At 39.6% G+C, this 27,163-nt stretch overlaps 1 long non-coding RNA gene and 1 pseudogene across 2 annotated transcripts; both read right to left on the reverse strand.

Annotated features, from left to right (window-relative positions):
* Positions 1 to 9,448: 9,448 nt before the first annotated feature.
* LOC150039836 (uncharacterized) lies at positions 9,449 to 26,865 on the reverse strand. 2 transcript variants are annotated; one of them, XR_016534209.1, is made up of 4 exons: positions 26,792 to 26,865; positions 18,827 to 18,890; positions 12,342 to 12,507; positions 9,449 to 11,849 (listed from the first exon to the last, which is right to left on the reverse strand). It is a non-coding gene; the product is annotated as an uncharacterized LOC150039836 (long non-coding RNA). The 2 variants fall into 2 exon arrangements; XR_016534210.1 differs by having other exon boundaries at positions 26,817 to 26,856.
* On the reverse strand, positions 25,483 to 25,930 carry LOC150039837 (SOSS complex subunit B2 pseudogene; annotated as a pseudogene).
* Positions 26,866 to 27,163: the final 298 nt, after the last annotated feature.

Genomic DNA, 27,163 nt, shown 5'->3' on the forward strand with positions numbered 1-27,163 from the left:
GGCTTTTTTATGTGTATGTGGTACAGAGGGACTGAATGCGGCCTATCTGTATTCTAGGCAAATACTCTACCACCAGGCCACTCTACCGACCCCAGAGTATTTTCTTCAGTAATAATAACATTTTAGCCAGGACAAGATGCATTTCTTTCCTTGTACCCTTCCCCACCCCAACCCCTCAGTGTCTACTGCTTGCTACATTCTTGCTGGGTATTTGGTTTTCCACTTCATCTCAGCTACCCAATTGTTATGATTTTTAGGCAAAATTTCCTTCTATGAGACTCCAACAGACTGGGCAGTGCTACCCAAACCATTATGTCTACTAAAGAGAGAGAGGAAAGACATACAGCCATTTGGCATGACCTCATTGAGAAAATGAGATAAATTGACCCCAAGTCAATTTTCCAGAAACTGACATGAACTATTTATGATTTCTACAAAAGGAAGACAAAGTACTTGGACATATGTGGTTGAGAGAGCATAAACCCTGATCAGGCCAATGTGCTGTCTGATCATTAACTCAGTTGTGGCTTTCTGGAGGTTTGGAGACACTCTCAATATCATCACCAAATCAAGAAGGCAATCTAGTCCCCAAAACTTAACTTGAGTAATAGGATTTCTAGGGAGGGCCAAGTGCAGTTTTGCTGGGAGAGAGAACTAAGGGGAAGGAGTCTTGGTGGAGTTTCTCAAGGAGAGACAACTCAGGCAAGGGGCCATTTTCCAGGACCACCTAACATCCCAGCCTTTTGATCATTATTAAGGAGCACAGACTCTCTCTATCTACTTCCCGCCGACAAGGGGCATCCACCTCAAGGGTAGAAGGCAGAAACGTAATCCCATCCAGAGAAGGCTGCAGTAACAGTTCCTCTGTGGTGAACGCCCCTATTTGTCTCTGGATGAAATCGAAAGGACAAGGCAGGAGCCATACAGTTAGAAAAAAAAAAGACCAAGCATAATTAGCGCACTCATAAATGGCAGAAGAAAGGAGAGTCATCAGTTCAGGCTAGAAAAGAAAGAATTGAATGTCTTGGCTGGTTCCTGTCCCCTTTGTTGTAGGTGGTTCTGCATTGGTAGGTATGTCCCTAACTACTCCTGAGTGACATGTGGCCACTGGCTAGAGGACAGCATAGTGGACTTGTTAAGAATAACCAGTCAGAATCTGTGACTGGATTAGAATGGTATGGGCCCAGTGGGAGGTCTTGGTCATTTTCTGGAGTAAAGAATATGGATGGTAGACTCGGTATAAATAGAACTAATAGGTAGTAGATATGTGTTCCTTCCCAGTTAAAAGACAGATAGGAATGAGTATTAGATAGGCATGCTTATGAAGTCTGTACTTTTGATATCTGGACTCTGGTTAATTTTGAAATGGGAAGCACTAACTGACTCTGTATGGGATTTAACATCCCCTCTTACCTGACCAGTTCTCCCCAGCTTCCTCTGGGGGGAAACTTGTGGCAGCAGTAGTTCTGTGGAGGGGTGTGTGGAAACTCCCTTTTTCCTCTTCTTGCATACCATCTTCACTAACTTTACTAATAAGCTCTACCTTCTCAAACCAAGACATACTCATACCAGCTGCTCCTTACTCAATCCAGTAGTCTTCATTTCCTCCTTTCTCTCCTTGGAAACAACCTTTTCAGCTAATTCTTACTTCCCAAATCCTTTCTTCCTTGCTTCCTTTCCCAAGGCTTCCTTTATTAACTTCCCTCTGTTTCTTTACATTCCTAATCTCCTTCCTATTTTCTTTACAATGACTTTTGAACACCTTGGTTGGTGGAGAAGGAGAAAGATGGGAAGAAGAATGTTGGTCACAAGAATACCTACCACTGTGTACAAATACCACAACTTGTTGATCCACTCATCAACTGAGGGACATCTAGGTTGGTTCCATATCTTTGCTATGGTGAATAGTGCTGCAATGAACATTGTTGTGCTAGTGGGTTTAGTATGTCCTTGTTTCTGGATGGTTGGGTAAATGCCAACTAGTGGAATTGCTGGGTCATAGGGGAGTTCTATGTTTAGCCTTTTGAGGCACTGCCACACTGCTTTCCATAGTGGTTGGACGAGTTTGCACTCCCACCAACAGTGTAGTAGTGATCCCTCCTGGCCACATCCCCTCCAGCATCTGTTGTCACTCGTTTTCCTGATCCTGGCCATTCTAGCTGGAGTGAGGTGGAATCTTAGAGTTGTTTTGATTTGCATTTCTTTTATGACCAGAGATGTTGAGCATTTCTTCATGTGTCTATAGGCCATTTTTGTTTCTTCTTCAGAGAAGACTCTCTTTAAGTCTTTGGCCCATTTTTTAATGGGATGGTTGTTACTTTGGAGATGAGTTTTGGAGTGATTCAATTTTTTGAGTTGTTGATATATTTTAGATATGAGGCCTTTGTCCGTTGTTTGGTTGGTGAAGATCTTCTCCAACTCTGTAGGCTTCCTGATTAGTTTAGTTGCTATGTCCTTTGCCATACAAAAGCTCTGCAGTTTAATGCAGTCCCACTTATCCAGCCTTTCTCTGATTTTTTGTGATTCTTGGTCCTTATTAAGAAAGTTTTGACCTGTGCCAAGGAGCCTAGTGTATCTCCGATTCCTTCCTGTAGAGTTTTCAGTGTGTCAGCTTTTACCTCCAGGTCTTTGATCCATTTGGAGTTAATTCTAGAGCAAGGTGACAAAGAAGGATCCAGCTTAATCATATTAAGTGAAGTAAGCCAGACTCAAAGGAACTTAGGCTCAATGGTTTCCCTCATTCGTCATAATCAGTAGAAACCTTGGGCTCTACTAGCAGAGATTTGCAATAGAGCAAAATCTTGATACATAAGGACATATAATGTGAAGCTAATAAAAGGGACCTCCAGGATAGTGAAACAAAAGCCATACAATGAATGATTGTTGTCCTTAATGTACTATGTTGTCTCTCATCTCCTTTGCTGTCCCTTGTTATCTCATAATGGTATAGTATCTCACTTTGTTATCTGATATATTGAATTTATTTGTATTTGGATATTTGAAATTTGATAGGGAAGGGGGGAAAACCAAGACGGGTGGGGGTGTGGGGGGGAGGGAAACGGGTACCAAGACATGTGAAAGGGTATCAATGTATGTGAATTAACGCACCTTCTATATGGCAAATATCATGTAACCCTTTTACTAATTACAATAAAAAAGAAAAAAAAGAATACCTACCACATGACCTTTCTCTTTTCCTAGGTGGGTAGCAGTCTCCAGGACCTGCAAAGAGGATTGGGGAAAGTGCCCTGAACAGATTTTCAAGGAAAGGAGGCAGCCCTTCTCTTACATTCTATTAGCTTACATTTTATTTCTTTTCCTGCAGCATGAAGGTACACAGAGCTGAGACTGAATGTTTGGTGCTAGGGGAATATCAATACCAAACTTCAGACTCCATTACAGAGCTATACTAATCAAAACAACATGGTATTGGTACCAGAACCAGCCAGAGGACCAATGGACTAGGACTGAAGACCCAGAAATTAACGCACATACCCATGGCCCCTAATCTGTGATAAGGGAGCAAAAATATGAATGGAAGAAAGATAGCCTGTTCAACAAATGGTGCTGGCAGAATTGATTAAGCACCTGTACATAGCCAAAATTGGATCCTTATATATCACCCTGCACCAGAATTAATTCCAAATGGATCAAAGACCTTGAGGTAAAGGCCGAAACCCTGGAAACTTTACAGGAATAAATAAGAGACACACTAGGGCTCCTTAGCACAGGTTAATAAAGGCCCAGAAATACAACATAATAAAGAATGTTTGGACAAATGGGACTGCAGTAACTGGGTTGGTTACATATGCAAAGCATATAGCTAGATGTCAAATAAAAATGGGAGAACTTCACTAGCCATACAATAGACAAGGACCTCATATCAAAAATATACTAATGGCTCAAAATATGGACTCTCTTAAAAACAAATCCTCAAAAAAAATGATTCCATTTAAAGGTGGGTCATAGACTTAAAGAGAAACTTCTCTGAAGAGGAAATAAGAATGGCCATCAGTAGAAACCTTGGGCTCTCCTAGCAGAGATTTGCAATAGAGGAAAACCTTGATACAAAAGGTCATAGAGTAGGACGCTAAATGAAAAGATCTCTAGGATATAGAAACATAAGCCATAAAATGAATGATTATTGTTCTTAAGGTACTATGTTATCTCTCATCTCTTTTGCTGTCCCTTGGTTATCTCATAGTGTTACAGTATCTCACTTTGTTACCTGATATATCGGATATATTTATATTTGGTTATTTGAAATTGGATAGGAAACGGGGGAAAACAAGATGAGGGGTGGGGGTGGGGGGAGGGAAATGGGGACCAAGACATGTGAAAGGGTATCAATGTATGGGAATTAAGGCACCATCTATCTGGCAAATATCATGTAACCCTTCTATTAATTACAATAAAAATATATGAATAAAATGGCCAATAGACACATGAAGAAATGCTCAATATCTCTTATCAAAAAAAGAAATATAGGGCTCAGGAGATTGGCCTAGTGGTAGAGTGTTTGCCTGGCATGCATGAAGACCTTGGTTTGATTCCTCGGTACCACATACATAGAAAAAAAAAGCCGGAAGTGGTGCTGAGACCCAAGTAGTAGAGCGCTAGACTTGACAGATTCCAAAGGACAGTTCTCTGCTCCGAGCTCAAGCCCAGGAGTAGCAAAAAAAGAAAAAAAGAAGGAAATGTAAATCCAAACAATTGAGATTCCTCCACACTCCAGTTAGAATGGCCATTATCAAGAAATCAAATAGTAACCGTTGTCAGTAGGGATGTGGCCAGAAGTAATGTAAACTGCATTGTGAGTGGGAATGCAAACTTGTTCAACCACTCTGGAAAACAGTGTGGCAATTCCTCAAAAAACTTAATGTTCAGTTCCATTATCACCTAGCAATCCCACTCCTGGGCATTTTCCCAAATGTCCATAAAAAGGACATATTAAACCTAGTACCACCACCATGTTCATTGCAGCATTACTTACCATACATAAGATATGGAACCAATCCAGATGTCCCTCAGTTGAAGACTGGATCAAGACATTGTGGTATATATACACAATGGAATTCTCTGCTGCCATCAGAAAGAATGACATCACCCCATTTTTTAAGGCAATGGAAAGACTTGGAAAAAATCATATTGAGTGAAGTAAGCCAGACCCAAGGTGTGCCTCATTTGTAATCATTAGTATACCTCTAGGTTTTCCTAGCAGAGAATCACATTAGCTCAAAAGCAATGAACCTATGACTATACAGGGTGAGGCTAAAGGAAATGAGTGTGGTGAGGATGTGCAGGGAACCCAGTAAAGACACAGAGGGAGTCTAGAAGGACATATTATTCTTGAGGTCAAAGAGGGAATGAGGAAGTGGATGGAAGGCATCCCAGTGTGCTCCAGCTCTCTCCAACTGACTGTCAAATTCCGATTCATACATCTTCAGAGGGGGAAGAGACTAGCCAGAAGGTATAGAGTTTCCCTTGGGTGTGGCACCACGTTAAAAACAGAGACAGATGAACAGAGGGCTCAGAGTCAGGAGTTACACACCAGCAAGACATTGACAGGAGATGATGTGGTGCATGCATGGCCAGCATGGGAAAGGCTAGAGTCCTGAGGTATTTCTGTGTGTGCACATGTGTCTGTATTCTTCCACTATAAATTCTCCCATAGGGCATTGCAGATATCCTAGCTTCTACCTCATGGCTGATGCATTAAATCAGGCACCATGCTTCCAGGCACCATTTTGCTGAAGAATTGGATTTGTATGCTGACACATGTCTACCCTGAGTTTCCTTCAAAATTGTTTCCCCTGGCCTCAGGCATAAGAGTAGAAACTATTTTACATGTCAGACAGCAGGATGCTCAAGATCAAAAGTATGGAGAAAGCACAAAGGTATCATTGAAGAATCAAGCACATGTGAAATAGTGACTCTATCTTGAGAGCATGTCTATTACAGGCCCCTGAATTGCCATCTCAGTACCCAAGAAAAACAGTGGTGGGGAGGAGGAGCTACAGATGGATCTCAAGTGACATTGCACATACCAAACACGCTCAAGGCCATGGGTACACTACTGTGGACAATACACTATGGACAGACGTACGATTTCTTCCATAATTACTTCCAGATTCTTTTTTCATGTATGTGTTGAATTTGTTAATGGTGAAAACAGCTAGTTTGCAGCCATTGTCACTTCCTCAACTAGACATGATCATTGTTGAGTTAACTTGTCATTTGTGTTTAATCATTTTGGAATATGATAAGAATATACAGGATGCATAACAGCCCATAAATATCTGCATGAAATTTTTTCAGATGTCAAAATGAAATAAGGAGACTGGGTCTCCACACCATCACCTTGTTCTCACAGCCATCCTGGCACCAAGCTGGGTGATAAGAGCTTTTCATCCAGCTACAAAACCTTCAAAGTGAAACAAGCCATTTTTAGGAGAGCTTGTCTTCAGAGAATATGGAGATGCCATGCTGTTTGGCTTTAGGGAAGATTGGCTCCAGAGAATGACTGCTCCTCACCCAAATCATGTGTTTTTTGTCTTTAAAAGCTTTGTGCAAGCTCTATGCTAGGCTGCAGGTCTTTGAACAGAAGTCTCCCTGCAGTCACTGGCTCTCCAATAAAGACTCCCAATTCTGCATCTCAAAATCTGGCTTCTCTGTTTTTCACTGACTGAGTTCTCATACAACAAAAATAAATGGAAAACAATTGAAAAGGACAAAAGATAATTGCTTATGGTCTGTTGTGAAGTCAACTACTAACAAACACAATGCTTAGTAAGATTGCCACAATGGATATATGGAAGTCACAAGCCACTGAAGTGAGAAGGCCCTAAGAAACAAAGGAGCAAACAAACCCAGGATCAACACTTAATAACAAAGAATTCTCCTACTCTGACTGCCCCATTTGATGAGGGTCCTGCTTCTATCCTTCAGCTCCTTTTCCCTATCAGATAGGCAGGTCAGACAGGAAGCATTAGCACAGCAAGGAGTGAGAAGAGGGAACATGGAAGCAGAATTTTAGATGTGGAGTAAGGACATAAGTTCCTACAAAGTATGTTAGCTTTAAAATGGCTTAAACAAGAGGACATTTAACATTGGGTTGGTTAACAAGGAAAGAAATTTTCATCAATGTAGCATAAAACTTTGCTTTTGTAGAGTCTCATGTCTATGAAAAAAACAGGAAATATCCTTCTTCATACGCACCATTTAAAATGGTGCTTAGATAAACTGAAGTAAAAGTGTGTGAAAAAAGTAAGTCGAATGAATTTACATGGTATTTGACTATAATTTCATTCTTTAGCATGGATAATGAGGACAATTATGTGAACAACAACTATGTCAAGAAAAATCATTGATTATAGTTTTGTGACTGGGTATTCTAGTGAAATCACATTCTCAAAGAAATTATAGTGGGTGTGTGTTGTGTGCGTGTGTGTGCATGCATGCACATTGCTTATATGGCATTATGCCCCATGACTCTGTATTCCTTGCTAATGCTTGAAGTCTTGAACTGTGCTTTTCCCGTCCAGCATTATGCTGGTGAGTTGGAAATGGCTATCAATAACAGTAAAGCCTTATATTCAATCTTGAAAATAAGCAACAGTAGACTATGTGGAAAGACAATTGCTCCTGTTCTCTTTGGAAGTCAAGTAGGAGGAGCTATAAGGTCAAATGCAGATGGCCATAGTACATGTATGCAGCTCAAACTTATTGGAGGGAATGGAAACAAACTTCACATACAGAGTAGCTAATGGAGCCTGAATCAGTTTTCTGTACCCCACAACTCTGTTATATTGAAAGGTCCACCACCATATTGGATGGGAGTTCTGCAGATCCTTTATCAATCAGATAGGCTGGACAGAGAGCCAACAGTGGTGCCAGCAGGGAGGAACAGAAGCATCATGGAAGCAGAGATGCAGATGATAAATGAGCTTTGTATCCCACATAGCAAGTGAACTAGAAAATAAGCCACAAAACCACAGGAAACATTAGTGTATAGTCATAAGGAAAGAACTATTCATCAACCTTTCTTCTAGTTTTTTAGCTATATTATGCTTTTTGACTGTTGCAAATTAAGGTAGTGATCTGATTGTATCCTTGGCGTTTCTATGTGACCTTAGCCACATGTCACTGATTGCTGCTAAGAAAAGATTCAGAATTACTCCTACTTTTTGTTTCAAAATTATCTGATTAGTTCAAATAAGTTGCCTTACTTCTACTTCATTATTTTGTGGAAGCTGCTTTAAAACATTAAGGGCTATTGCATCTGACCAACCTCATCTCGATAGCATTAACCAACCCCCACTCCACTCCTGTCTCTCAGGCATACTGCCCATGCTCCCATGTCTTGTACCTCTTGGAAAACAACTTGTAACTTCCATATTGAAGTGAGTGTGCTGCTCAGTATTGTGTTCTTCATTAACTTGAAGAAAGTTCAAATTTCCCTGTTGATTTCTAAACATCGTGTTCCCTAGCTGGATCTCATGAATTATATATCAAAACATGCTTTGGGCACCAGTGTGGAAATGAGCTGAGTAGGAAGACATGGTTGAATCTCATTTTTAACACAGGCCTGTGTGACTTCTCTGTATGTTCAAACATCTAGAGAATCCCATCAGAGTTCTGAGCCAAGGCTCACTGATGGAAATGGCTACTTTAACAACTGGGACAGATAACATATTTCTCTATGTGTTCCAATAAATATTTTGCTTCTGTAATTTTTAATCTTGGTGTAGAAATATTCAAACACTGGATAAACAGCAAAACCATCATCAGTGTACTCTCACACACCCAGCAGTGCCTGGCATGTGTCACAGTCTGCGCATTTCCAGGTGTGCATACACGGAAACTTACCGGGTTTGTATCATAAGGTGGGATGAAATGGTTACATGACGTCTATAGATGAGAGAAGAACAGTAAGCGCAGAATCCAAATAGGAGAAACACATTGATAACTTACAATCGCCATACCTTGCCGGAGGCACCCGGCCAAGCATCCTGGAAGAGTAGGGCTGAGAGGTTGAAAGGAAAATAAGACAGAGACAGAGGGGTTTGGGAGGGCCAGAACAATTGCTGCATCTGACAACTTTATTAAACAGCTTGTCTATTTTATACCTTAGTACAAGAAAGCAATTGCTTATGTTGGCAATGAAGCTACAGTTCCATACTTGAATAATAACAAGAATTCTCAGAAGACTTATTGTTTGTATAAAGAATCATCCAGTCTCAACTATCAAGTTATTCTCAGCAAATCTATCTCCTGGAGGGAGAGGGTAACCAAACAAGTCTGGGAATACTTTCAAAGCACACTGTCATGACCTGTGAGAATTTAGGCAAAAAGGTTACTCCACCCTCGCATAAAGGCAGGCAGATTGTACTCTTCACCCTTTGTCCTCAATATAGGCCTTTCCAGTATAACTCTGTTAGACCCCAGACTCATATTGGTTTCCCACAATACCTAACATAGAAGTTATTAATATTCACTTATCCAGCAGGCATTCTAGTGATGGCAAGACAGTGAGAATTTAAAGACAAAGGTATAGAGCTCACAAGTGTGGCACAGGAAGTTTGACCTGTAGCATAGTAAAATTCAATTATTTGCTTAGAACTGAAGTGAAATCTACCATCACACCCAAAAGACTTACAGCAATAAATGTTATTTAAAAAAATTAATGTGAAAGTGTTGTCAAGAAAATTACAATTTAGAGATTTTGTGTTTGCACCTAGGATTCTCCTGGTAGAGGATTACAGTCGCACAAAACCTAGATACATAAGGCCATATAGGATGAGGCTAAATGAAAGGATCTCCAGAATATGGAAACAAGAGCTTTATCTTGTGTGATTATTGTTCTTAATGTACTATGTTATTTCTCTTCTCCTTTGTTGCCCTTTGGTTAATCTCATATCATTACAATATCTGACTTTGTTGCCAGGCATAATGTACATACGTTTATTTGTTTATTTGAAATAAGAAATGGAAGGGGATAAAACAAGATGATCGGGTGGGGAAGGGGAATGAGGACAAAAACATGAGGAGTATCAGTGTGTGAGAAGTAATGCGCCTACTATCTGGCAAATATAACTGTAAACCCACTATATATTACAATAACAAAACCACATAGAAAAAGATTTTGTGTTTGAACAAAATTTTATTGACACAATTTTATTCATGAAACAGAGTTCATTTTTAAAGTTTACAGGTCCATAAAATTATTTGCTGACATTCAATTGTAAGCATATGAGCTCCAGCATGGAGGGTAAGCTTGAGATGGTGCAGGACAATCAGGTTTTGTGAGGTGAAATCATGCAGGTGGTGAGCATGGCCAGTGATGTGTCTCGACAGCAGTGTTCATTTCCAAACCAGTTCAGATGCCGCTTCCACAGAAACTTAAAATATGCTAATTTCCATATCCTTATGGAGTCAAGTTACACAAAACATAACTTTTCTCATCGTACCTTTGTGCCTATTTTAGCACTATTCAAAAGAGTTGAAGCTGGACACCAGTGGCTCTCGCCTGCAGTCTTCACTAGTCAGGAGACGAGATCTGAGGATCACAGTTCAAAGTAGCATAGGCAGGAAATACATGGCACAGTACTCTCCAATTAATCACCAGAAAAACGGAAGTGGCATTGAAGCTCAAAGTGTTAGAGCCCTAGCCTTGAGCTGAAGAGCTCAGGGAAAGAGCCCAGGCCCAGAGTTCAGGTCTCACAACAACAACAACAAAAATGTTGAAACACAGGAATCAAAACTATTGCCTACTCATCAATGAGTATATACAAAACTGCTATATGTGGACAAAATGAGGAATGGGTCTGCTCTAAAAATGGAGTGAAATCATTATGGGGACAATGGATAGGAGAACTCATTATGCTAAGCCAAATACATCACACTGAGAGCCAAATGTCACATTTTCTCTCCATTTTGTAAATCTAGACTTTAAAGATGAATAATAGGAATGTACAAGAGGACCTTTTGCGGTAAGGGCAGCAGTGGGGAGTGAGGACATGACAAGAGAAGGTATGGGACATGTATAAAATGCTCTTCAGTATACTATCTGATAAACATTAATAAAGTCAGAGCAACTGTTGAAATTATCCCACGAATAGAGAACACAAGTATGGAGGATACTGGAAGCCCCACTGAGAACAAAAAAGACATAACAATAACAAACAAACAAAAACAGCTGGCCAGCCACCATGGCTCGTGCCTGTAATCTTAGCTACTCAGGAAGTTGAGATCTGAGGATCACGGGTCAAATCCAGCTCAGGCTCTAAAGTCAATGAGACTCTTATCTCAAATTAACGACTACAAAATCGGAAGTGGCGCTGGGGCTCCAGGGTAGGGCAAGAGCTTTAGCTTTGAGCTGAAAGGGCTCAGGGACAACACCCAGTCCCATGACCAAAAAAAAAAAAAAAAAAACCTGTAGCAATTCAGAATGAGACCTAGAGGTTTTAAAAAATGCCAAGATCTCCAATTCTTTTATGAACACTGAATGGTAGCAATCTTAACTGAATACATACAAGGCAGTCAAACAAGTCAGGATGTCAAAAACTGAAGAATAATCATTCAAATACCGCAAGCCAGTGGAAAACATTGACGCAACTGACCCTGCTCAGGTACTGGTCCAGGCTCTCAACTGAAGTGTATGCATTTGAGGATGAAGTCACATGGTTTTCTCCAGGAGAGAAACTTCCCTTCAATTCTGCAACATGTGGAAGTTTTTCTGTAGACTAGCCCTCGCTGCTAGGCCTTGTGATAGGAGTATGGGCAAGAGACTGAGTGTGTGCATCACCAAGGAAATTCCTTCAATGGCCTCCTTCATGCTGTCCACAGTCCTGTGAAGTTTGCCAAGGACAAATACCAGCATTTCATTAGTCAATAAAGAACTCCTAAGGAACTTGCATTTCTGAGAACCAGAACAAAAGAATAAATGAAAAATGCCTTTGCATCCATAGTGTTAGTAATATTGGACATATGTCATAACATGGCTGAGTGCTGAGGAGCTGTGAATGAAGATTCTTTCTATGAGTATTTTTGAGATATTGATCAAACTCATGTTTCAATTTTATAATCCTATACATAAAAATATTTGTTGAAAGTAATTAAATAGGAACATATAAAATTATTTATATACAGAATATTTTTTCTGGCAGCATCAACAAATAGCATATTCAAAATTTTTGCTTTACAATGAGATCTCAGTATATTCTCCTTTTAGGAAGTCATTAAAATTGTGATTTAAGAAATATGCCTTTAATCATTACATGTATCAGTGGTAAACTAACTTGTCCCAAACTGTCAAACACTACATATAGATAGGCATTTACCTCAAAATGACAAAATTCTCCTTCCTGTTCTTCACACTGTAACTGTGATAACATATTCTTTGCTTTTTTTTTTGCTCCTTCTCTTGGCATCTCCACATATTTCCCAAGCATATTCTCATATGTATTTTACATATGAATGAAGTGCATTCTGGCTGAAATAACCAACCTGAAAGAAAACAAGGGAAAAAGCTATGTCAGGTTGGGTTATTTTTTTATTATAAAGGAACACATATTTTCTCATCCACTCTCTGTCCAAGTGCATAAAGAGGTTCTACTTCAGGAAACAACTACATGAAGATCTGTAGGTAGATGAGTTACATCCTTGTTCTGGGTTAGCTTAGAGACTAGGGCAATGGAAAGGCAGAAAAATGGCCACTATCGATTCACTAGATGCTGGAATAAAATGCATTTTCTCCTGGGAATTGACCTTCTTTAGGCACAGGAGTACTTTCCAGAAGAAAATAGCTACATTGATAGCTAAACACTAAAAAGGAAGCAAGAAGAGAGACTATGAACTGGCATTTATCCAGTCTACAATATTTACTGATGCTTCATGGCAGTCTGTTTCTACCTAAGGTGGAGTAAGCTGCACTGAGCTCTGTTTCTGTATGAAGCCAATCCAAAAATATTCAAGCAAACCACATTAAAGCACTTTGAAGACAACCTATTTGAGAGAATGGAGTCAGTGAATGCACAGACCAAGGCAAAGAAAGAAGGGAGCTAGGTGGTGCATACTCCAAGTTCCCAAGATGCAATGGTGAGTAAAACAGGCTGATGGAAGAGAGGAGGATGAGTGTCACGTGACAGCGCACTGGAGTGTTCAGAGTGGTATGAGGGAAATCCAGGAGAGCTACACAGGACCCCCTTGCATATGTAACAGAGCAATGGATCACGTGTGTTCAGAAAGGAGCCTGACATTGAGGAATAAAACACATGAAGAGATGACAGGAAAGTACCTATTGTTCACACACTGCCAGGAAGTGATGTCTTTACAGAACAGAGGACATCAGAGATGCCTTGCTACAGCAGGGCAAAATTAACACTCCATAAATCCTGCCCTGAAATATCCAACAATTTATAAAACCAAGAGAGGAAGAACCAACTTTCTTGTAAGTGATCTAATTATTGCCAAAAATAGGGCTCAAGAAATCTAATTACACATTATAGAGATAAAAGATTGAAATCATACGGAAGGTTGATGAGCATAGCGAATGTTAACCCATGTGTTAAACATCAGTGTTTTATCTGAGTAGTCCTAATTATAAGTCATTTGTTTTCCTCTGACATTTCTTACAAGTGAATAAAAGAAAGAAACCCCATGCCAATAGATATGCATGCCAGTAGTTCATCTCTTATAATCCTATTTACTCAAGAGGCTCAGAGGATCTTGGTTCATAGCTACCAGGGGTAGGTAAATATAGAAGAACTTTACCTTCAGTTAGTCATCAAAAAACTAGAAAGTAGAGGATCAAGTGGTACAGAGCCAGCCATAAGTAAACAACCAAGCAAGTTTTTGAGGATTGGATTTCAAGCCTTAGTACACACACACACACACAGTGATCAAATTAGTGCCAGAAAGTATCCTCTCTAAGAAGGAATCTAGGGCTGGGAGTTTGGCCTAGTGGTAGAGTGCTTGCCTAGCATGCACGAAGACCCGGGTTCAATTCCTCGTTACCACATACATATACACAAAAAAGCCAGAAGTGGTGCTGAGGCTCAAGTGATAGAGCTCTAGCCTTGAGAAAGTCCAAGGACAGTGCTCAGGCCCTGAGCTCAAAGCCCAAGACTGGCAAAAAAAAAAAGAAGGAATCTAGTAGACTGAAGAGACCCCTCTCTAGATTTCCCCCTAATTTCCTGAGTAAGCTGTGGGCTGTAAATTCCTGACAGAAGAACAAAGGCAAGAAACCAGGTGGAAATGTTACAATTTTTTTGGCCTCTTGCATATGGCCAGCTTGTGCCTTATGGTCAAATTACTAAAAAAAACCCTGCTAACTGACGGGTCGGGGCTCTCAATTCTAACCTGCTGTGTGGCTGATGATTAGGAGCCCAGGCTCAAGCTTGCAATAAAAGACTCTCAGGTGTTTACATCAGCTCCTAGCTACTCAGGAGGCTGAAATGTGAGGATCAAGGTTCAAAGCCAGCCCCAGCACAAAAGGACTTGAGACACTTTATCTTCAGTTAATCTCTAGAAAGCGGGAAGTGGGGCTTGGCTCAAGAGTAGGGAAGCTGAAGAACTCAAGGACAACACCTAGGGTAGGGTGGTAAACTTGAGCTGAAGAGCTCAGGGACAGTGCCCAGGCCGAGTTCAAGACCCATGACCCACCCCCCAAAAATTACAAGATGTGGTTTAACAGATGCCAGAGGAAATAAAAGTAGTTTTCACAGATATTAAAACTCCATCTTGCACACTGAAGTCATCATACAGAGAAAATCAGAGCTTTTATATTTGTGTTTATTCTTTATTTAACTTAAACTACTATAGTTGAGTATCAAATACATATTTTAAGTACTAATATATTCACTGGGCTAGAAATAAAATATGAAAACACTTTCTAGAAGAAAAATTTCTTATGTCTCAAAAGATGATATTGATACAATCAGAGGGATCCTAATACTGAATTAAGCAAAAGAAAAAGTATCATCAGCTGGGCTCTAGTGGCTCACAACTGTAATCTTAACTACTCAGGAAGCCGAGGTCTCAGAATCCCTGCCTGAAATCAGCTTAGGAATCAAAGTCTATGGGACTTATCTCCAACAAACCTCCAAAAAACTAGAAAGGAGCTGTGGCTCAAATGGGAAAGTGCTAACCAGGAGCAAAAACATGTAGGTGCCCAGCTCTGAGTTAAAGCCATAGGATCATGACCAACAAGCAACACCAACAAGAAGAAAAACAAGTATTTTCCTAGATACAAAAGGACCCAAGAGGGTGTTAATCTAATTATTAAGGAAAAGCTTTCTCTGGCAAGAAAGCAGTAAATCATGTGAGAGAGTTCAATGGAAATTTTCTTCTGTACATTAGCTTTATTTTTTTCTTTTTTTTAATTTTTTATTGTAATTAATAAAAGGGTTACATGATATTTGCCAGATAGAAGGTGCATTAATTCACATACATTGATACCCTTTCACATGTCTTGGTACCCATTACCCTCCCCCCCACACCCCACACCCGTCTTGGTTTTCCCCCCTTCCCTATCAAATTTCAAATAACCAAATACAAATAAATTCAATATATCAGATAACAAAGTGAGATACTGTAACAATATGAGGTACCCAAGGGACAGCAAAGGAGATGAGAGACAACATAGTACATTAAGGACAACAATCATTCGTTATATGGCTTTTGTTTCAATATCCTGGAGGTCCTTTCAATTACCTTCATACTATATGGCCTTACGTATCAAGATTTTGCTCTATTGCAGATCTCTGCTAGTAGAGCCCAAGGTTTCTACTGATTATGATGAATGAGGGAAACCATTGAGCCTAAGTTCCTTTGAGTCTGACTTACTTCACTTAATATGATTTTTTCTAAGTCTTTCCATTTCCTATCAAATGGGGTGATGTCATTCTTTCTGACAGCAGCATAGAATTCCATTGTGTACAAATACCACAACTTGTTGATCAAAATCAACTGAGGGACATCTAGGTTGGTTCCATATCTTTGCTATGGTAAATAGTGCTGCAATGAACATTGTTGTGCTAGTGGATTTAGTATGCCCTTGTTTCTGGATGGTTGGGTAAATGCCAAGTAGTGGAATTGCTGGGTCATAGGGGAGTTCTATGTTTAGCCTTTTGAGGCACTGCCACACTGCTTTCCATAGTGGTTGAACGAGTTTGTACTCCCACCAACAGTGTAGTAGTGATCCCTCCTGGCCACATCCCCTCCAGCATCTGTTATTATTCGTTTTCCTGATCCTGGCCATTCTAACTGGAGTGAGGTGGAATCTTAGAATTGTTTTGATTTGCATTTCTTTTATGACCAGAGATGTTGAGCATTTCTTCATGTGTCTATAGGCCATTTTTGTTTCTTGTTCAGAGAAGACTCTCTTTAAGTCTTTGGCCCATTTTTTAATGGGATGGTTGTTACTTTGGAGATTAGTTTTGGAGTGATTCAATTTTTTGAGTTGTTGATATATTTTAGATTGTACATTAGCTTTAAATACTATGTTTGAGCCAGGAGTTTGTCCTATTGGTAAGAGTGCTTGCCTATCCCATATCACATATCATGTTTGATTCCTCGGTATCACATACATAGAAAAAGGTGGAAGTGGTGCTGTGGCTCAAGGGCTAAAACACTGTCCTTGAGAACATAAGGACAGTATTCAGGCCCTGAGTTCAAGTCGTAAGCCTGGCAAAAAACAAAAAGGAAGAAAAGAGAAAGAAAGAAAGAAAGAAAGAAAGAAAGAAAGAAAGAAAGAAAGAAAGAAAGGAAGGAAGAAAGAAAGAAAGAAAGAAAGGAAGGAAGGAAGGAAGGAAGGAAACTACAGCCAAGCACAGTGTCTCATGCCTGTAATCTTAGCTATTCAAGAGTCTGAGATCTGAGAATCTCTATTCAAAGCCAGATCAGGCACTAAAGACTCTGAAGACTGTGAGACTCTTCTCTCCAATTAACCACTAGGAAATGGGAAATGGCACTGTGGCCAAGGGGTAGGGCAGTAGCCTTAAACTGAAATGCTAAGGGAGAGCACCCAAGCCCAGAATCCAAGCCCAACAGCCAAAAACAGAAGAAAATACCATTTACAGCTTTCCTCTGTGAATAAAAAAGTATAATAAGCTTTAAAAAAAGGCAAAAGGACAGTTGCTTGCTTAATCCATTTATCTTTCTTTCTTTGGATTTCAGATTTAGCTGGTTTCAGCCTTTAAACTGAGGGCCTCTCTTACTCTTTCTCGCCTTTCTATACCACACTTGGCCTTTACCTCATGAGGTACACTGTCTGCCTCCTTTTTTTTTTTTACTACTTATTGTGGATAGGGAGTCTCCCAGACTTCTGTGATGGGTTGGCTTTGAACCTGGACCTACCAATTCCCAGCCTCTTGATTAACAGAAGTATAAGCTGTATATGGTAAGAAGAGTTACTTTTTTTTTTGCTAGTCCTGGGGCATGAACTCAGGGCCTGAGCACTGTCTTTAGGCTTTTTCCTCAAGGTTAGTTCTCTACCACTTGAGGCAAAACACCACTTGGGTGTATGTGGCACCAAGGAATCAAATCCTGGTCTTCATGCATGCTAGGCAAGCACTCTACCACTAGGCCAAACTCCTAGCCCAAGAAGAGCTGCTTCTTAAATGTGAGAAATCTCCTTGTCCTCCCGCTGTCATTCCTTTCTGTTCATTATAACAATGTAGATGCCAGGATAATGGTATCTTTCTAGCTGACACCTGCTCAGCCCCTGACTGTCAGGGTAAAATGATGAATGTAGGCGTGCTCTGCTCGTCTCCCTGGATGATGATCCTCCTAGAGATTCACTCATCTGTCAGCTTTCTTTCCATGGAGGATCAATGTCATATTAGGGAACCTGTTGTTTGAGTAGGGAATTTTCTTCCTTCTGGCTTCCATCTCAGGAACAAAGGAAATGTAAATCCTTCTCAACATCTTCACTGGAAGGGGTTCTAGAGCTAAAAATTCTTTGCTGACAGATTCCTTCTCTGTCATGTCAATACAATGCAAACATGCATGGTTTGTTTCCTGATGGTGTCTCCATAGGTAACTATTCAGAAAGGGAAACTGATTCAGTTTTGAATACACAACACAATTTTAACATGGCATGAAGCCATGATTTCTAAGTTTCTATTGGATATATGGATTAATGGTTTCCTTCCACTTGGTTATAGTCTATACAGGGTCTTTCATCTGTGTATACTCACAGCAGAAAGTCCAGTGTGAATCTATGCTAAGCTATATTTATATCAGTCTATAAAAATGTGGTTGTATTTTCTGATCCAATTCATTAAAATGAAATATTTTGGGTTTTTTGTAATATTCAGCACCCTTCCCAATCATCTCCTTCAGATACATGTCAGACTCTTCTCTCCCTCAATCCACACATTGAAGGTACGCATACCACATGATATATTTCTGTTCCAGTCTTTGGCATTAATGATTTTAATATGAAATTATGAATTGGGAGCCATTAAGAATTATTTCCCTTTGATAAGAAGCTAAGGGTTAATGACAAAATAGGATTCTTAATTCTGACTAATTAGTCAGTCTTTGATTTGGATTTAAAGTTTTATCACATGAGGCATATTTATTATCAGAAGCACAAATCAATCACACATTTTGAGCATAACTCTAAAGATCATACTTAATATGATGCTGATATTTCTTAAGTGTTTTAGTAAGTACTCATACTTGCAAAAATAATTATAGCAGTTGCTGATTTGACCTATTAATTGTTCAGGGTAGTCTTGGAAGTAAATTCCTTTGGCTATATTATTGAAAATACAAAACCCACTTATACGAGAAGATAGAATATAAATAATGAACATACCAAAGGATGGATATGTTTCCTCACAACTGTCTTGCTCTTCTGATGCAATATACTGAGTCACATCCTGTAAAGTCAGATAAATCATGGTATTTACAGCAAAAAAACACTGATCCTTAAATAAGAAATAACAAAAGTATATTTCCTCAAGTGTTCAATGTAATTCTTATTGGAATACTTTTATTTTTCCTTCAGGTATTACTTCAATGACCTAAATCTTCATCATTTAAATATATACTGAGTATCATGTAAGATGCACACACAGAAATATTTTGGTTATTAATTTGACACAAGTAAGCTAGCAGAATAAAAAGAAACAGTAGGGCTGGAATTGGGAGCAGTAGTATTCTAATGGTCTAGTGCTCACATAGCATGTATGAAGCCCTAGGTTCAATTCCTCAGTATCCCATACACTGAAAAAAAGCTGGAAATGGTGATGTGGCTCAGGTGATATAGTGCTAGCCTTGAGAAAGCCCAAGAACAATGCCCAAGCTGTGAGTTCTAGCCCCAGGACTGGCAAAAGACAGAGACAGAGACAGAGAGACAAAGAGAGAGAGAGACAGAGAGACAGAGAGAGAGAGGCACAAAATACCAAAATGAGGGCTGGGAGTATAGCCTCATGGTAGAGTGCTTGCCTAGCATGCAAGAAGCCCTGGGTTCAATTCCTTGGTACCATGTACATAGAAAAAGCCAGAAGTGGTGCTGTGGCGCAAGTGGTAGAATATTAGCCTTGAGAAAGTTCAAGACAGTGCCCAAGCTCTGAGTTCAAGCACCAGGACTGCCATTAAAAAAAATATCAAAATGAGGGGCCGGGAGTTTGGTCTGGTGGTAGAGTGCTTGCCTAGCATGCATGAAGACCCAGGTTCAATTCCTAGTTACCACATAATAGTGCTCAGGCCCTGAGTCCCCACCCTGGACTGGCAAAAAAATAAAATAAAATAAAAACACCAAAATGAGCAAATTTAAGGTGCACGTTATTGTGTACTTCACATGAATAACCTATAAACACCTTGTTCCAATTTCTTTCACCTCAACAATAGGTATTTTCCCAAAGTATTTCTTCTATTACTTTGGCAAGTCTTTTCCTCATTAAAGACTTAGTCTACCATTTGTAACCTTCATTAAGGATTCCTTTTCCTCCTAGATGCCCACACTAACATTCTTTGAGGTTAGCTTAATTCTTTATCAAATTTTCACTGCATCTATAACTCTCAGAATGGACAATATTTCCTTAGATGGTTTTTCCCTTTCCTGCTGGTAAGGAGTTTTATACTGTCTTATTTACCCTGACAAGATCAGAAAGGAATGGCCTTGTGAGCATGTAGAATTAAGATTGTATTTTGGTCCAGTGATCAGACTCTTTCCAAATAGCTTTCTCAACATTAAGCGTGACACCTAAGGGAATAATTTATTACATTTCTAGCAAAAAAATGTTGTTCTTCATTTGCCCATAGCCATTTCTATACACAAACTTTGTTTTCCTGGATTTAGTACATTGTCTCTGAGTGAGCTTCATTATCATTTCCTTCCTCCTGTAAGCCCTATTGAAACTCATTATGGAACCCCATTCTGTGGCATTCATAGAATTTGATGATAAAAAATGGTCAATTTACAAGGTAACTTTTGACCTATAAAGAAAAAGGCAAATTCAATATGCTATTGTAATTATTCCTTGGATCTACCTTCTAAGCTTACCTTTATTATCTATCATTTGATTGATCATTTAATGTAATAGTCAATCTGTTAAGTAGAAAATTTTCTTTTTTATTTTTATTGCATTTTATCTTCAGGATAATGTATACAAAGGTTACAGTTACATCCATCAGATAGTGGGAATATTACTTCTTCAACATTGATACCCCTTCTCATGTTTTTGTTCCCCTCCCCCTTCCCCCACCCCCTCCCAATCATCTTGTTTTCTTCCTTCCCTTCTCTTTTTCAAATACACCAGGTATACAAACATATATACAATACACCAGGTAACAAAGTCAGATACAGTAACCACATAAAATTAACCACAAGGGAAAAAAAAGAGAAAAGAAATAACTTCATAACAACAATCACAAAGATAAACCTCTGTTTCCATATCCTAGAGTTCATTTTGTTTAGTTTCATCCTATATGGTCAGATGCACTTAGCTTTTGAGCTTTTGATCTCTGCCAGGAGATGCATAGATGTGTACTAATTATTACAAAGGGAGCCTATGTTCCTTTGGGTCTGGCTTCACTTAATATGCTTTTTTTCCCCAAGTCTTTCCATTTCCTTACAAACAGGGTGATGTCATTCTTTCTGATGGCAGTATAGAATTCCATTGTGTATAAATACCACATCTTCTTGATCCATTCATATACTGAGGGGCATCTGGGTTGGTTCCATATCTTAGCTATGTTAAATAATGCTGCGATGAACATCGTTGTGCTAGTAGCTTTTGTATGGCCTTGTTTCTGGACTATTGGGTAAATGACAGGGAGGGGAATTGCTGGGTCATAGGGGAACTCTAGGTTTAGTCTTTTGAGGAATCGCCATACTGCTTTCCAGAGTGGTTGAAGGAGTTACACTCTCACCAACAGTATAGTAGCACTTCCTTCTGGCCATATTCCCACCAGCGTCTGTTGTTATTTGATTTTTTGATAATGGCCATTCTAACTGGGGTGAGGTGAAATCTCAATGTTATTTTGATTTGCATTAAGAAGAAAATTTCTAACTGGGCACAGTGGCTCATGCCTGTAATGAATGCTAGCTACTCAGGAGGCTGAGATCTGAGGATTGTGGTTCAAAAGAAGATGACTACAAATTTCTGTCAACTAACATTTTAGAACTTAATTGGATTCCTCACTTAACACTAGTGCCTTTTCTGCAGTTTGTGTTGTTAGACTTGCAGCCTCAGAGGACTGAGCAGCATACTTCTTTAAAAGAACAAAGGAAGAAGTCTGCAGAATAATGGGATGAGCAATGAGCCATGGGGAGATGTAGGGATCACATTCTGACAAGATGCTTGTACTTCCTCTCTTAGCAGCAATGGGACAGGAAAATGTGAGAAGCATGTATGTGAAACAAAAAGCACATGAATACAAGGGCTCATATATATGATCATGTACAACCAATATGTCTTTTTAGGATGTGGACCCACTGACCAGTAATCCAAACACCTATGTCTAGACACAACTTCCTGATATACAGAATCATAGCACCCAGGAATACATTGGGGAAAAAAGGAAAGCAGGAAGACAAGACCTGAGTTCAAGCCTCAATACCAGTACCAGGTGATAGATAGATAGATAGATAGATAGATAGATAGATAGATAGATAGATAGACAGACAGATAGACAGACAGGCAGTAGATTTTATAATTATATCTGCACATAGGTACTTTGTTGGAGACCGACAGTGGGGTCAGTAACCGTGACTGTGGGGTCAGTGACCTTGGACCCGCACAATTGAGTACACAAGGAAGTAAGCTCTTATCATGATTTTGGGCTGTGTCAATAGCTTCTCATTTAACCTGTTTGGGACTTGATAGCTTCTCATTTAACCTATTTGGGACTTGATCGCTTTTCATTCAACCTATTTGAGACTTGATACTGTTTGTACGAATGTAGCCACTGGCAGTTCCCTAGTTTAAACAAGTGTATTTAAGGTCAGAACTGGAAATAAACTGGGCTACAGTCTTGGGCTACTGTCTTCTTAAGCTGTGGCTCCTGATTTGGGCTGTAGCCCTCCCAAACCCCATCTGTTTGTCTCTCTTCTATTTTTTCCTAGTCCCTGCCCCCTATTTCAGGAATCCCAATTTGTGAACCCTGGTTCACTGCCGGCTGGCCCCAGCAGTACTTGTATTTAGGAAGCAATCATCTGAACATATTAACATTCAAATATATCAGCAAACCATCTGGTTACTGAAGGATGTAAGTTAGTGGTTAATATTTTGGGATGGTGACAATTTTTATGATTTTAGTTTTTCTTTTTCTTCATATTCATCTCTATTCATGTCTTCTAAATTGTTCTTTTTGGTTCTTTCCATCTTCTTGTTAACTGAAGATAAGAGTTTCCTACCCTTTTCAAACCAAGCTCAATTTGCACTGCGATCCTCATCTCAACAATAAAAAGCTGGACGTGGTGATTCATGCTGTCATCCCAGTTCAGTTAGAAGCATAAATAGGGGGATAGAGGTTCAGGATGGCCTGGGATAAAGGAAGGCCCTATTCAGACAATCACAAGAGAAAACCTAACTAGGGGTATGGCTCAATCAGTTAAAAAATTAATCAATCCCAAGCCAAGCACAGTGGATCATGCCTATAATCCTAGCTACTCAGGATGCTGAGATCTGAAGATCAAGGTTCACAATCAGCCCCAGCACAAAAGGACTTGAGATGCTTCTCCAATTAACATCTAGAAAATGGGAAGTGAGGCTTGGCTTAAGGCAGTAGCCTTGAGCTGAAGAGCTCAGGGACGGTGCCCGGGCCGAGTTCAAGCCCCATGACTACCTCCCCCCCACAAAAAATTAATCAATCCCAAACCTTGCCTGGCAAGCACAAGCCTCTGAGGTCAAACTCCACTCTGTATAAAAAAAAAACCAAAAGAGAAAACAGGAAAAGAAAAAGAATATCCATAACAGTTACATTCATCACAAACCCAAAATTACAAATAAATCCAATGTCCACGGATAAATAAATATGGGGATAAATGGATGAATAAAATGTGATAATGGATAAACAAAATGGGGAATGTTTATGTAATAGAGTACTATTTCAAAATATAAAAAGAATGCAGAGGGTTTATTAATAATTTATAAGTATCTTGGAAGTTTTATATGAAACCATGCAATATGCAGAGTTATATTTATAGAAGGTCCTACAAAAGGCAAAATCTAAACTACAGTAGGTAACAATAAGAACAGGTCAGGTATGGTGAAGCTTGTCTGTCTTAACAACTCCCAGAGAGCTGAGACAGAAGGATCTAGAATTCAAGTCTAGCTAGGCTATCTGTGTCTCAGACCTTGTCTCACAAACAGAAAAAAAAAACAGAAAGGAAGGAAAGAAGGAAGGAAAGAAAGGACGGAGGGAGGGAGGGAAGGAAAGAAGGAGGGAGGGAGGGAAGGAAAGAAGGAGGGAGGGAAGGAGGGAAGCAAAGAAAGCAAGAAGGAGAAGTTGGATGTGCTGCACATGCTTTTAATCTCAGCTACTCTGGAGGCAGAAATATGAGTTTGTGACCTGTATAGTAATTAGATGTCACACAACTTATGTTTTATGGTGGTCTTTTGGTGGGGAAGGTGCTGGTATAGACACAATCTCAGGCCCTAAGTGCTGCCTTGTAGCTTTTATCTCAAGGTTTGTGCTCTACCATTTGAGCCACTCTCCTCCACTTTTCACTTTTTTTTTAAATTTTAAAATGCTATGACTTTATTGTATGATTTGAGGTAGGAAGGAAAAAGCAACAAAAGTGGGAGGGGGGAAGACAACAAATATAAAACTAAGAAGTCTCCAGGTTAATGTTATAATGTCAGGAAGATGTATAGGCTCTCCACTGTTGTCATAGAAAAGAGTAAAAATTAGAAAGATCTTTTAATATTAATACAAGTTTTATTCAAAAGAGGAGGTGAAACTTTAACAAAGGAAAAAAGTTACTAGCTATCCACCCATATAATAAAAAGTAAAAGTGGGTCTCATTTGTAACATATAAATAAAGTACACGTTAAAATTTTTAATAAAGCTGCAACCCACTCTTGAGAGTCATGTAACTTTTGCTTATAATGTCAATCTATTCCAAAATTAGGACACATACACACAACTAAAATAAAGGGAAGTACCTAGCACTTTCACTGAAGGCTGTTAACTACCAGGGCAACTTAAGACTGCTAATTGCTACATGGATTCAATTTAAATCACCTTCATTATATCTACTTACACTTTTTTTAATAATCAATGTTTGTGATTTTACAACTCCTCCAAACTACATTTTAATATTTTACATGGTAGCTTCAAAACTAAATACTTAAGGCCTTAGTTTTAAATTTTCCCCCAACATAATAAGTAGTTTTAAAAACAAAGGTTAAAAGTACCACATTACAGAAAGCACAGAAAATGTACTTTCTTACAAAATAATTACTTTTATTCCATAATTACGATAAATTGAGGGGGGCAACTCAAGAATTCTAGATGATTCAGTGCTAGGGAAAATCTTAATAGCAGTCAATATAGTCAGTTATTCCTAGAGTCAAAATGGCTGTTAGCATTGATCAAATTTCACATTTTTGGTGGTTGTTGCTTTAGCTGGTAAACAGCTGGATTTAAAACAATATATCCCATTAAACTTTATGCCAAATATTACAAAAACATATACAGAAGATAGACTCACAGAGGCTATAAAGCTTAATATCTCAAGTAACTCACCCTTAAAATGGGTACAGATTTTTAAAAGAGGATATCCAATAGTTTTGCTCTAAGTAAATGCCCCTAATTCTCAGAGAGCTCTTACTCTTCAATAGGATACTTGAGTAGCTTAACAGTTTTGCTATAAAAATCAACCACTTGTCTTAACAAACCAAAAATGTAAAAGAAAACTAATAAAGGACATACGTTTCACAGTTAACAATAAATAAAAGTGCAATATGTGTTCAAGTAGGTCATGTAGTTCAAAAACTACATGTGACTATTTGGCATAGGTCATCTTTTAAAGGCCCTCCGGGGATCCCTGCCATTACTCATTGTGGTCATGACTGTGTGATTATTAGTTGCTCCTGATAGCTGTGGATAGGTCAGTCCCCGGCCATTGCTTCTACCAGAATATGAAATTCGGCATCCCCTTGATTCGGGGCCAGTTTGAACACCATTTCCCACTGGTACAAATGTACCTGTACTGGTATTACTATTTTTCAGCTCATTATTTACCCCTTGGTTCTGCTGTCCTTGATAATCTGGGTTGGGTTCACTGAAATTTGGCACTTCTGAATAAACCATACAAAATTCCCCAATTTTTTGAAGTTCACCACCTCTTCCAGTATAAAGTGTCAGACATCCTTTCCACATAGATGCATATCCTCGGGTCAACCGTATGATATCCCCGGTCTGGATGAGACTGCCGACCTCATCCCACACGGAGATGGTGATGCTGCCCGTTTTATCGGCCACTTTGCACGACCTCACTTCATGGCCATCTTTGGTCTTGGTCACGCGCCACACGCACGGGCGCGCGTCCCATCGGGCCCGGGCTCCGGAGAGGGACGGGCGGTGACAGCGAACCCTGAGCGCAGAACGCAGCCCCCGCGCCACCGCGTCCCCAAGCAGCGACTGCCCCACTTTTCACTTTTTACTGGTTAACTATGGACGTTCCTGCTTGGCCTGGCTTCAAATCACCATCCTCAGCTCTTAGTCTACTGAATAGCTAGAATTACAGGAATGAGGTGCCCAAGAACAGAGCTTAGATGCAAATGTTAATATTCTATACCTAAAACTGTAACAAAAACAGTCTTGACTATCTTGAAAACATAATTTTCCATTTTACCCAGAAATTTTAATCTTTTATGATAGAAAAAGTGATGTATAAATTTCAATGGTGACCTCTTCATCAATTTAATTTACAATTGTCAAATCAATCCTCTGGGTAAAATCGTAACAACCTTTTTTTAAAGTTTTCACTTGACTGAAACGATGGGATATGGAAAATGGCAAAATTATTTATTAAGAATATTTTAAGCCGGTTGTTAGTGGCTCATATCTGTAACCCTAGCTCCTCTGCAGACTGAGACTTCAGGATAATGGTTTGAAGCCAACCCAGTCAGGAAAGTCCATAAGACTTCAATAAACCACCAGAAAGCCATAAGTAGTGTGGCTCAAATGGTATAGCACTAACCGTGAGCAAGAAAACCCAGACCTTTCCCCAACCCAGTTCAGGATCCACTACCCACAAAATGAATGAACAAATTATTAGTTATAAGTAAACTATATATAAATAAACGTTTAAATTCTAAAGTACATATTTTAAGTTAAAGTCAATGTACGAGCAAACTCCAAATGCTCCTTTAGTAGGTCTACCAAGAGCTCCTGTCCCTCGGCCTCCAACTGTGCTTTCCACAGGGACTCCAGGCAAGCAGCTCCCATGGTCCTCTGGGCAGGAGGGGCGTGTCTAAGCGCGGGTGGGTGGGGCCGCGGGGCGGGGCTTGGATGGACTGCAGTCCACCTGCAGGCTGCCAGCCCAGCTGGTAGGGGCATCCTCACTGAGCTCTGAGGGAAGGTCAGTGGAGCAAGAGCCAGCCGAACTCTGGTAAACCATCTGGAAGAAGATGGGTGAAAACCAGCTGGTTGCCAGGAAATAGCTCTTGAAGCTGCAGCACTGATCTCTCAAACT

This window comes from Megascapheus bottae, unplaced genomic scaffold (genome assembly GCF_031878675.1).
Source record: "Megascapheus bottae isolate mThoBot1 unplaced genomic scaffold, mThoBot2.hap1 HAP1_SCAFFOLD_79, whole genome shotgun sequence".
Taxonomy (NCBI): Eukaryota; Metazoa; Chordata; class Mammalia; order Rodentia; family Geomyidae; genus Megascapheus; species Megascapheus bottae.